This window comes from Rhipicephalus microplus, chromosome 8 (genome assembly GCF_043290135.1).
Source record: "Rhipicephalus microplus isolate Deutch F79 chromosome 8, USDA_Rmic, whole genome shotgun sequence".
NCBI lineage: Eukaryota > Metazoa > Arthropoda > Arachnida > Ixodida > Ixodidae > Rhipicephalus > Rhipicephalus microplus.
Genome location: NC_134707.1, coordinates 14,047,675 through 14,060,027, shown reverse-complemented (window position 1 = coordinate 14,060,027; position 12,353 = coordinate 14,047,675). Strand labels below are relative to the sequence as shown.

Here is a 12,353-nt window from a genome sequence, read left to right as displayed (position 1 = left end):
GGCATGATTTCCTCTTGGGGGGTGCAACCAGTGCCCCATCACGGTCGGGGCAGGGGGAAAGCGCTAGTGTATCTTGGACGAGGGCAAGTGCTGGTGAGGCTTGAGTAGAAAAAGCCCCTTTTGCTCACCCCTATGCATGCCAACGACAATGAAAAGTGAGCCAGGCGTCGGCTTTGATTCGAGGTGCGGTTCCACACAAGACCGTTGGGGAAGCGTCTTCCATGGAAATGCATGCAAACGTAAGTCACAAGCATTGATCTTATATAATTGAACATGTTCAATAGAGTTATAGATTCGGTCATTAATTCAATGTGGTTAGCATTCAGATCCGCGTTCTCGTGCTCATGCATCTCAAATTCGAGCAAGTAAAGGCGCACATATAGCGGTGTCTATACGGGGTGAGACTTCGGACAAGCTTGCAAACAAAATGTGCTCCACCCTAGGCGGGAAACCAAAATTGCCGGTTTGCAAGCAGCGACAAGTGTGCGATGGGGGACGCCCGGAAACGCCGGCCCAGCACGGCTGGCCCCTCTCAGGACGCCCCCGCACTTTCTTTCAGATGCACACGCCCGCTGACACTGTCTAGACGCGCGGGCGGTGGAGTCCGAAGCACGGCGTAAGTGGTCCGAAGTAACATTTCAATGCGCCGCATCGCATCAGACCCCAAATGCGCAGCCGCGAGCGAAATTCCACAGGCCACTGATGTGCGTGCCGATGTGCATCGTGACGCTTTATGACAGCTTCGCTGTTAACTTCGAGATTGAGTAATGCGCACGGGCATCCTTTTTTTTTCAATCTTCCAGTGTGCTCCTTTCTGTCAGGTAAACAACCGTGCACGTTGAAGAACCTCAGGTGGTCGAAATTTCCTGATTGATTGGTTTGTGGGTTTTAACGTCCCAAAACCACCATATGATTATGAGAGACGCCGTAGTGGAGGGCTCCGGAAATTTCGACCACCTGGCGTTTCTTTAACGTGCACCCAAATCTGAGCACACGGGCCTACAACATTTCCACCTCCATCGGAAATGCAGCCGCCGCAGCCGGGATTCGATCCCGCGACCTGCGGGTCAGCAGGCGAGAACCTCAGCCACTAGACCACCGCGGCGGGGTGGTCTAAATCTCCTAAGACCTCTTCTATAGCGTCTTTCGTAATCATACAGTGCTTTCGTGACGTAGAAAGCCGGTAATTTTTGCTACTGTCATCAATTACTTCTTCGCTGCACGTCCCCGTGCCTCGTTCACGTATAAACGCGCACGTTGGTGCCACTGCTTCAGCTGTGCGCACCCGTGGTTGTATAGGCGTAGAAAAAAAAAAATACGGGCAGCGCAGAGACGTCGTGGCATCCGGCCATTGTGAAAGTATAGACGCGTCGGGCGAATCAATAGACAGCGATCCGCGTAGTGCGGCGTCGACCGAAACACGCTGCTCGCCTAAACCCGCATACACGGCGCCGCTAAAGAGTCCGCCGCGTGCCATTGTTTCGCCGTCGCCGCCGCACGCGTTGCGTTGCTAGGGGCAGGCCCGTCGATGGTGACTGCGACACGTATATAAAGCCGGGTGCTCGACAGAACCGCTACTACACTTAAGCTACTGTACTTACTATGTGATAATTAGGTCACATTATAGGCTGAGACACTCCGGCTAAAACAGGCTAAGACACCACATAGCATAGCCAGGAATGTGTTTCCGGGCTGGTGTGAGGGGGCAAGTTCAGTCACTATGTATGTTAGTGCCGGCGTTTGTATGCGTGCTTTTCAGGTTTGCAGGTGTGTGTACACCTGGAAACTCGAAAAAGCACGCACGCAAACATTTTTAGGTTTGCAGTTTATATGCACCTCCAATACTGAAGGTGTTTGCAGGCGTTTGTATGCGCGGTTTCGAAGTTTTCAAGTGTTGGTTGGCGTGGTTTTCAAGTTCACAGGTGTATATGTCTGACTTTTATAATATTTGTGTAAGAAAAATAAGTGAAACATGTGTGGTTTGTTGTGTGTTTGCACTTCAAGGTGTCTGCAGGTGTTTATGAGCGTGGTTTTCAAGTTCAGCGCTCTCATTAACGCAGCGCGACAGGTTGCATGTTTCATATACACCTGCAAACTTCGAAAACGCGCATACAAGCGCCGGCACGAACTTATTACACGGTTGAACCTCTCATATTACCCCCGCTCTTCTCCCTTACTAAACTACCAATAGAGTACGACATAAATTTATAATAGAAGCTAAAAGGGTATAAGACGAGGCTTGATACACACGCTTTTAGTTTATGTTGACAATACGCCCAGACAGTCAGCCTAGGCTACGATATTTAGGCTATACTGTGCTTAGGTCAGATGGGAATCAGGCTCATTCATGTCATGGTAGGCTACAAAACTACGATCGTTAAACCACGGCATTGAGCGTACTAGCGTAAAGCAACAACATTTAGGCGACGAGAGTTTAGGGCTATGAATTGAAGACTACGAACGTTTACACTGCGACACTTAGGCCACGACAGGCTACGATTTATCCACATCAATTAGACTACGACATTCAGGCTACGAGGCATAAGACGGCACTGACGATTTCAGGCCCCACAACTAAAAAGTGCATCGTTATTCTAGACAGTATACTACGACACAAGGTGCAGATCAGCGCGAACTGTGCTAATATATCGATGCTTAACGTGTAAAATATATCGATGCTTAACAAGATGGCAGAACTCAGCCCAATACGTTCTTCTATGCCCTTTGAGGCTGATGGAAAAATTGAAAGGGGATGTTCTCTCGCACGAATCACGGTGCCCAAATGTTAGGAAATACTTTACCCTCTCTTTTAATTGTTCTAGCACGAAGGGGTGTTGACATTGATGTATGTTGTATAGGTCTCAGCTTCTATAGAGCGTTTTTCTGATAAATCCTATATCTGGACTTTCAAATGTGGAGTGGCCTTCACTAAGTATTCCGAAGTGCTTATTTTGTTTCAAATGCTTATGACTCTCTCCATGTAATGAATGTTTTTCATTTCTTTCAATTCCGCAAAATGTGTGTACTGCGACAGCGTGTCGCTGGTCCGTAAACGACTGGGAAGCCTATAGTGAAGCTCTGCCGAGCTTTTTCTTCCCATGCTCTCTGCCCTGTGAAGTAGGAAATAAATAAATAAATAAATAAATAAATAAATAAATAAATAAATAAATAAATAAATAAATAAATAAATGAAATATACTGCTCACAACTGAACACTTGACGCCCCTGATGTGTTTTGTTGCATTAAAGCGCAAACGCCCAGGTTCAAAGTTATGAATGTAACTGACTCAAATGAAAAAGAAAAAAAACAAGAAGGAATTCACCTTTTATTTTACCTTTTTAACACTTTCCATATTGGCTCCGATAGCATTACGGTTATTAGTCAGTGGTCACATAAGGGGCGATGACAGATTTCACAAGAGTGATCAAAAGGTAACAAACGGGTACACAATAACGAGGATAACAGAGCGCATGTTAACAACCAAGGGTAGTTTCTGCAGTGACACAATATATCCACCAATACTCTTGCGCAGAGAAAGCATATAACAAGAAAATGCAGACACATGAACACATTATAGTTTGCTTTAAAAACACAGTAGCGTCTACACTGTTTGTTTCTTTGACGGTGACAGTTTTTTCAGCTGATTATCACTGTTGTCAGTGTGTCACTCCGAGTTTATTAATGTGCGCTTCTCGTGATGTTGCATGATAACGAACCTTCTCGACGTCGTAGCACCCCAAAATGGCGACTAGGGTGACGTGAAGGCTAAGCAAATCCGCACTCTAATAAAACCGGACACCTGATTAGCGAGTCATCACTGAACGGTCACTCACATCCTATTTAATCAGCGGCTGACAATCAACTGGGCTAGCTTCCCACATGGGTTTGAGCCAAGCTTGTCGCCTCGTTCATTAGCGGTTTGGCGTATTCGCAGTGACAGAAAAAAAAAAAGACCGTATATACAAAGTATATAGACAGGCCGCGCTCTGTCAATTGCCTACATGTTTCCACGGCTGCGCTTCTCATTATCAGTGTTTTCAAGCTCATTTCGCGTTATTGTGAGCTTAATGTTATATATACCAAGATCGCCATCACCACCCAGACCCTGATCAAGTTTGTGTTCAATTAGGCACCTGTCCTTACTGAATTAAACGTACACGCTTGTTCAATATGCGGTCTCCTTGATGGCCGTTTTTCCTCCACAGTTACCACGTGTGACAGTGTATCGTAGGACACAGGACGGCATCCGTTATTGTATTAGCTTTAGAGTAATGATCCCGCACGAACACGCTATGACGTTCAGCACGAGTCTAAGTGCATTATCACAGGTCCTTCAACACCAAGGTAGTGTGTGTTTGGGGTCACCTCCGGCGAAGTAAACCACCACAAAAGAGCCAAGTGTGCGACCCAAAATGAAGCTGCTTTATAAATTACATTCAGTCCCCCCCCCCCCAACGCCCTAGTATAGCAAGGGGGGGGGGGACGCGAACGCCTAATTGCACACGTCACATAGTGATCTGCAAGCATCCGCAAGGCTGCTCATACGCAGTCGTCCGCGTACGCTTGTTTTCTTAGCGTGCAAGCGGAGGACACACACACACACACACACAAAACATAAAACAGTTAGTATGCAAGAACCACAAAAACCGCAAGAAGAATAACATCAAAGTGTGTAGAATCGAAGGAGTCCTGTCTTCACCTGTCTAATATACGAAACTGCGTCAGGATCGCATCGCGCCGTGGTTATGAGGGTCGATTCATTCACGGGATCAACGATAGCGTTCAGTCTTCACAGACACACACGGAAGAATGAATAAATAACCGAGCACACAAGCAAAAAAGCACGACGGCCATAACGTATACATTTAAGCAACGGTAAGACGGCGCCCGAAGGCCTTCTCAATAACGCAGCGCGACAGGGTGCACGTTTCAAAGGGCGCTGAAAGAAGTTATTATCGTAGAATGGCAGCCAGAGAGAGAAGGAAAGCAATCGTTTCAATAGCGCGCTTCGGAGTCGCTTGAAGAGATCGGCTATTCGTCTCGGTGGAGTACGTCGCTATACGCCTCCGTGTGTGTGGGCGTTCTGCAGCAACCATGTGCGTTATACAACAGTTGTGCGTGCTTTAACAGAACTGCGCGTATCGTGTACGGCCACCGTGCGTCCTTCATTACGACCTTGTCAATGATATGGTAACTGCGTGTCTTATATAGGAGCTGCGTGTGTTGTACAGCAACAGTGTGTCTTGTATATAGCAACTCTGTATAACACAGGGTTATGCAGAAACCCTGTTGTACAACTGCGTGTGCTATGGGGCAATGGTGTGTGTTGTACATGACGTTGTTACATGTCAATATGTAATATTATATATATATTGTTAAACAGCTGTGTTTGTCATATATTCACACTGCGTGTGTGTGTTCTAACTGACATGCGGTGTGTGGACAGGCCACACCTTGTAATTCTCATCCATCCCCACTGAGGCAACGCTACTTACTGAAACGTCGCAGCCTACATAGGAGCGAACGAAGCCTACGCGCTGTCAGGGATCGTCAGAAGGTGGAGCAAGCAGCAACGAAAAGCGGGGGGCCCATGTAAGCCACCACGCCGACAAGACGAGACGAGAAGATGAGAATAATAATGAAAAAAATATATTTAAAATTCGCGTATGCCTGCATCGCCGTTGTTGCGAACGAAAATCTTCGAGAGGTGGTGAAAAAAAAAAAACAGTAAGAGAGGAAAGAAAAAAAGGCCCAAATAGAACATGCCAAAAATTGATTGACAAGTATCGATCGACCCGGGGAGTTTGACTTTCAAGCGTACGCGATGTCGACAAGCGAGGCGCGGTCGCCCGTTTGAGGTATATCGTGGTTAATGACAGCAGACTTGGGACGTTAAACCCCACAAATCAATCAATCAATGACAGCAGACTAGGCAATCACGTGCACTGTCAACGACAAAATCAGTAACAGCAACTCCAGGTGTGTTGAGGCAGACGTACGCCACTCAAACGACAAACCTAAGATGCCACAGGCACGGAATCGTGTCTATAGCCTTAACAACTGCTAGGGTTTTACGTCGCAGAATCACGATAAGATTATGCGAGACGCCGTAGTGGAGGGCTCTAGAAAACTCGACTGCTTGGGTTCGTTAAGGGACAGCGAAAGTTTAATCTCAAACATGCACATCATTCACGTTAACAACGAGAAAGCACTTACCGTTAGAACGGAGACTATACAGGCCTAACACGACTTCGTTGCACCGATAAATGGCACGCGTGCAGCAATTTCGGTAGCGGCTCCTGTCATTAATAGTTCGCAAGCGACTATAGGAATACACCGCACTCAGAAAAAAAAAAAAGAAAAGCTTTAAGAACACTCCGTAATTCCATATTATAGAGCATGCAGATCAGCATGGACAACAAGAAAAAAAAAATTAAGAAAAAGGAAGCAGTGATAACTCGTTTGCTGCTTCGCAGAAGTGCCCGTGGCCGAAAAGATTCGAAAAGTGCGTGCCACGGATGAAGCGCGGTCAGTTTTGAAACTCTTATCTGAACTGCCCACTCCCGTTTCGAAATTGTACATGGCTCATTTGAAAAAAATAAGTGAACAAATAAAAACAGGAAGAAGAAAAACTACATTGTAGGCCAGCCAACCTTTGCCGCCCAAGAGAGGAGGAACGGGTAAGACGCCGTTACCCGTTCGATGAATGATGATGAATTGCGATAATTAGTATAATGATTGTTGCGAGTTGTACGTCTTAAAACTTCAGTATGACTAGGAGGGGCGTAGTAGCGGAGGGATCCAAAAATTCCGGCCCACCTGTTGTTCTTCAACGCGCCCATATATGCATCCATGTAGACGGGACTCGTGTAAATTTCGCCTCCACAGAAACCCGGCCCAGCTCGGCCAGGATTCGAACCAGCGACCTTCCAGCCAGTATACTGTAGCATCACACCCACTTGGTCACCGTGGCTGGCGACGTGAAGAGATTAAACCTCGAGCGATCCGCCGGTAAGCTACGCAACGGCCGTATAGCGGGCGCAACGCAAGCGCCGAGATCTAGCGTGCGAATCCTCTGCGCGCGCCAACTCGCGCGTCTCACTCGGGTTCAGCGCATGCGCACTCTTGCTGCTTCTCGTGCGTTGCGTGCGCTATAGACCGTTGCGCGCGCTAAAATAAAATTTCTCCATTTTCTCGCGTAGGATAGAGAAGGGATAGTGTTTAGAGAACGTCGAGAATCGACGATGTTGGGAATGAACCGGCGGTCTGGCAACCATTCACGGACTCCCGTTTCGGACGGCACAGCCAAGATTGCACTAACGGACCTTCTCTCCTCCTCTCGGCTCATCTGAACTCCGTCGCCCGCTCCTCCTCGGCATTCAGGTTTACTAAACCTCCTCTCCACGGACGCCCGCGTGGGTGAATAGCGGAGCATCCACGGGTCGTCCGGCGTGGGAAGATGAACGTTTTTTTTTTTTTTCCCCGCAGTATAACATTTCTTCTTTTCAATGTACAGCGGCAGCACATAATAAAAAAATAAAAAAAACGTAGCAAAATGCTGCAGCTACTCGGAACGTGGCTTAACACATTCGTCACACGCCCACTTGAAAGACGAGAGGCAGCGTGGACGTCGCGTCGTTATAAAAGTTCGCGATCGGTGCGGCACTCGTTTATTCAACTTCAAGCCTTAATCTGTATTTGCAGGGGCCCCACCATTCAGGCAAAAATAAGGGTTACGAAATGAAGGCCATTAAGTTTTGCACGCCCACTATTGCGCCCACTCGCTCAGCATCAGCACGCTGATTCGTCTTGGTAATCTTGAAAGCGAATCTGCATGCCTTAATTGTTATACCCTGTGTCGTCGCCAATTTAGAGCAGCAGCAGCAGCAGCAGCAGCAGCAGTAGCAGTAGTAGTAGTAGTAGTAGTAGTAGTAGTAGTAGTAGTAGTAGTAGTAGTAGTAGTAGTAGTTGTTGTTGTTGTGGTTGTTTTTGTTGTAGTACTAGTTGAATCAACCGCTAATATATGTTTCATTGTGTCTTCACAGCAGTAAAATGATCATTGGTCATTGCGAGGTTACGCAAGGTATTGTAATATAAAATTAGGATCTATCATAATCAACGTTTCATTACACTTGCACATGTAACTTGTATTAGCACGTATACAGAAAAATAACAATAATAAATACAGTTCGTACGATCCGCCCCAGTTTTGGCCAATCCTCCCGAGTGAATAGGTGCAAGTCATCCCAGGAGCATTGTCATCGTCATTGTCATAATCAGTAGTAGTAGTAGTAGTAGTAGTAGTAGTCACGCAGGTCACATGACCACAGGTGGGAATACCATCTTTTGTCTATGGCATTTTGCTTCTTTTCAAGATACCATGATATCCGTGGCTTAGAAAAAAAAACACCTGACTCGCACGAAACACTCGGCTCAGTGACAGCCAAAGCTGGAAAGAGCAGGCCTTTTTTAAACACTTTTAGGGAAACTAATGGTTGAATGATATGTGGGGTTTAACGTCCCAAAACCACTATAAGATTATGAGAGAAGCCGTAGTGGAGGGCTCCGAAAATTTAGACCACCTGGGGTTCTTTAACGTGCACCCAAATCTGAGCACATGGGCCTACAACATTTCCGCCTCCATCGGAAATGCAGCCGCCGCAGCCGGGATTCGAACCCGCGCCCTGCGGGTCAGCAGCCGAGTACCTTAGCCACTAGACCACCACGGCGGGGCGAAATCATAATATTGCTTTGTCTAGTGGGGTAGCGTCCACAATATTCTTCATTCTTCGGAGAAGTGTGGTACCCGCTACACAAGTGTAAGACACTATGTGCATTTTATTGACGCTGTGGCTGACGACAATGAAGAGTTACGCCTGAGGCCTTTGTAGTTGGTTGAAGCATCCTTCCGTAGTGACTGCAGCCTGCAGTCGCTACAAACGCATAGCGAACATTCGTGACACGGCCACCCACTCCGAAAGACGACGGGAGACGCTGTGGCTTCTCATTGCCAAGGGTATGCCGTTATGAAACTTCGCGATCGGCATACGGCTCGCGTTTCGTCGATTTGAAGGGTTACTTTCGTTGCAAGAACGGACCCTGTCGCAGGACGAATAAGTGTTATGAAATTAAGATTCGTTGTTTCGCGTGCACCCACTCGTTATTTCTACGCACACCCACACATGCTTTCGTCAAATTGATTTTTTTTTTGTTTCAACTTCCAGATATCCCTGCACGCTCAAAACCTCCGAGCGGCGGAATTCATCCAGAGCCTTCCACTACAGCATCTCTCATAAGTCCCCAGTCACAATGTTGAGCCCCACAAGACAACGAACCAACTACTACTACTACTACTACTACGATTATTATTATTATTATTATTATTATTATTATTATTATTATTATTATTATTATTATTATTATTATTATTAAGATGTTGGGGTTTTGCGCCAGAAAACTATGACATGGTAATAAGACACGCCGTAATATCCGGCTTGGTGTTCTTTAACTTTCGGTAATCTGGTGTTTTTTTTAGGGAGCACATTAATCTAAGCAAACGGGCGTCGAGCCTTCTGGCCTTGAAAAATATGTCGCGGATGCAGTATTATACGTGAAAGCGAGAACACCACCCCTGTTAAGCCAATTTAACCTACTCAGAAGTGCAGACTTTCTTACGGTTGTGCGAAACACTGTCTAACCGCACTCAAATCATTGCCTCTATCGATAATAAGGACGGGATTCGATCCCGCGACCTTCGGGTCGGCCGTCAAGCCCCATGTATCCACTAGAGAAGCGCAGCGAATCAAGTATTTTATAAAGTCTGAATGCTCAAGAACCGCGTACTGTGGGATCCACGTTAGGTAACACTGAGTGTGTAAAAATTACCCACGGAGCGCCTTCAGTGCATAGCGTTGAGTTGCCTCTGAGAACGCTGAACCCTTCAAGCGGATCAGCCAGTCCGAACAGGAGCGTGCATTGCTTACGTCTTTACAGTTACGGTTTTAATAATAATAATAATAATATAATAATAATAATAATAATAATAATGTTTATTTTTCATCAATACTTGATGAAGGACAGCTGCAGGTAAAACTGCTCTTTAAAAGAGGCAGCTTGACAAAGGACCACAGGTACCTTTTAGCACGACAGCAGTGGCAAACAATCAGCAAAGTGAAGTCAACAACAATAACAAAAACACCAAATACATCAATAAATAACATATAAATAAATATATAAAAATCAAGCCCGATTCCAAAAACAAAAATAGAAACCATGATAATACAGCGACTGCAAAGAAATCTTAAAAACTAAACATGTGTATATCACGCAACTGAATCTGTGTACAATGTAAAAAATCTATGCCAGCTTTCACATATTTATTAAGTAACGTAGGAACTATGTAGGATAACTTATCTGTGGAGTAGTTTGTTCTCGAAGTTTTTATTTGCCATGTTTTTTTATTTCGTGTTTCAAACGATGTAATATGTGGCTGCAGTTTTGAGAGGTCATACAAAAAATGTCGACTTTCTTTCAATTCATGCCTGATTGCCAATGCCAACCTAAAATTGTAGAGACGCTGTACGGGTAGTATTCCAGCCCAAATCTTACCCAAATCAATCGAATCGAACTGGAAACGCCCAGTTCAAAGTGTTCGCCAGCACGTGAAATAGAGAATACAGCACCCCCCCCCCTCACCCCCTTTCCACAGGCTTTCTTCTTTTTTTTTTTTTTTTTCGAGACCATGCACCGCAGCTTTTCGCCACACGCATTTTGAACGCGCCAACGCACTCGCTACGCAGACGTGACGCTGGCCCCCGTTTGAGAAAAGACTTGTTCCAGTCGACTAGTCGCATATGCATGCATACGCCCGGTCAAGTTTGTCCGCACCACCGATGGTTCCGCTTGAATCGCCTCGCTCGCGGCTTATTGCCAATTTAAGGTATCGCGAAGATGGCTCGAATAATAAAAAAAAGAAAGACGCTGCTCCTTCACGGCGCCTTGCACAATGGCGCATAGGCCCAGCAGGACGTCCGTCCTTACTTTGTTTTTGCTTTTTTTGTTTTGCTTACGGTCCACTCTGTCGGAACCGAGCAGGTCGATGCCACGGAATGGAGTGAGGTCGGGACTTTGCCACGAAGAGTAGTTTTTCAATGTGCGCTGTGTACATATTATATACAGTTTTTCTCAAGCAATACAATTTTTCTTTCCTTAAACAACTATGTTAGGTAAGCACTTCTCTTCGCAGCCAATTTCTAGGCCAAGACGGAAATATTTTGCCACTATTTATATCACTCAGGATTGATAAACTGATGAGAATAATTGAATTAACTTTTCGTTATCAGTTTTAGAGTTGTTGTTTATATGACGAAGTTGGTCCGTGTCACAAATTGTGGCGAGCCTAGTTTTTTTCTAAAAAGTCACAGCTTTAGCGCGAGGGGGAAGCAGTAACCATGATATCGCCAAATTAGAAGGCAATACGCAGAGTAGCAAGCAGATCGAAACATGGCCCGCGTTTCTCACGCACAAATGACGCAAGAAACGTAGTCACGGGTACAGATGAACGCGATCAACCGTCTCAGTTGCTACTTCACTGTGTCTCAATATCGCACCCTTTTCGCAAACAAAGACTCTGCAACGAGCGCAGTGACCATTGCGCGCCTGGTCACTACACCACAATCGCTCCAGTGAAAGCGCAACGGGTACGATTGTCCCCACCGCGAGATAAGCGCACTCGTGAGCGTCCACTCTGCCCCCTATCCGCGGGCAAAGTACGCGTGCCAGATGAGAGCGCGCGCCGCCGCGTCGTGGCGATCTGGCAATGCACGCTCATTGCGCCATATCGTAGGTAATGCTGAAAATACGATATAGTTCCCTCGAGATGCCCACCGCCTGCGGTAAGTTGTATATATAAATAGCTTGCCGTTTGAACGAAGAAGGAGGCGCTCCTTCGTGGCTCAGTGGCTAACGCCTCCCACTCACAATTCAGAGATCGGACGTTCAATCCCCGCGCCGTGGTCTTTTTTTTTTCTAAAATATTTTTTCTTGCGTTTTCATATACATATAGATGCGTATACATATAGGGTGAATGACGGCGACGCCGGTGGCCAAATCCAGCTGAGAGTGTTCACATAATCGCTATAGCAATAAAATTGAAAATGTACGCGTGGTTTTCAGGGACCCATCGTCGAATTTCCAGACCGCGGTGCCGAAAAAAACGCAACTAACGCACCGAGTGCACCGGAACTAACCGGGTGCGTCAAAACTAGCGGTGCGTTAGTTTCGTATTCTCCCACGCCGCAGTCTGGAACTTCCACGACGGGTCTCTGAAGCCACGTGTGATATTTTCAATTTC

The 12,353-nt window shown here is 46.2% G+C and overlaps 1 protein-coding gene across 2 annotated transcripts in view; it reads right to left on the bottom strand.

Moving 5' to 3' along the window:
* The window catches only part of sd (TEA domain transcription factor 1 homolog scalloped), a 237,377-nt gene that overhangs the window by 98,196 nt on the left and 126,828 nt on the right, over positions 1 to 12,353 (bottom strand). The gene's annotated exons all lie outside the window — the stretch shown is intronic.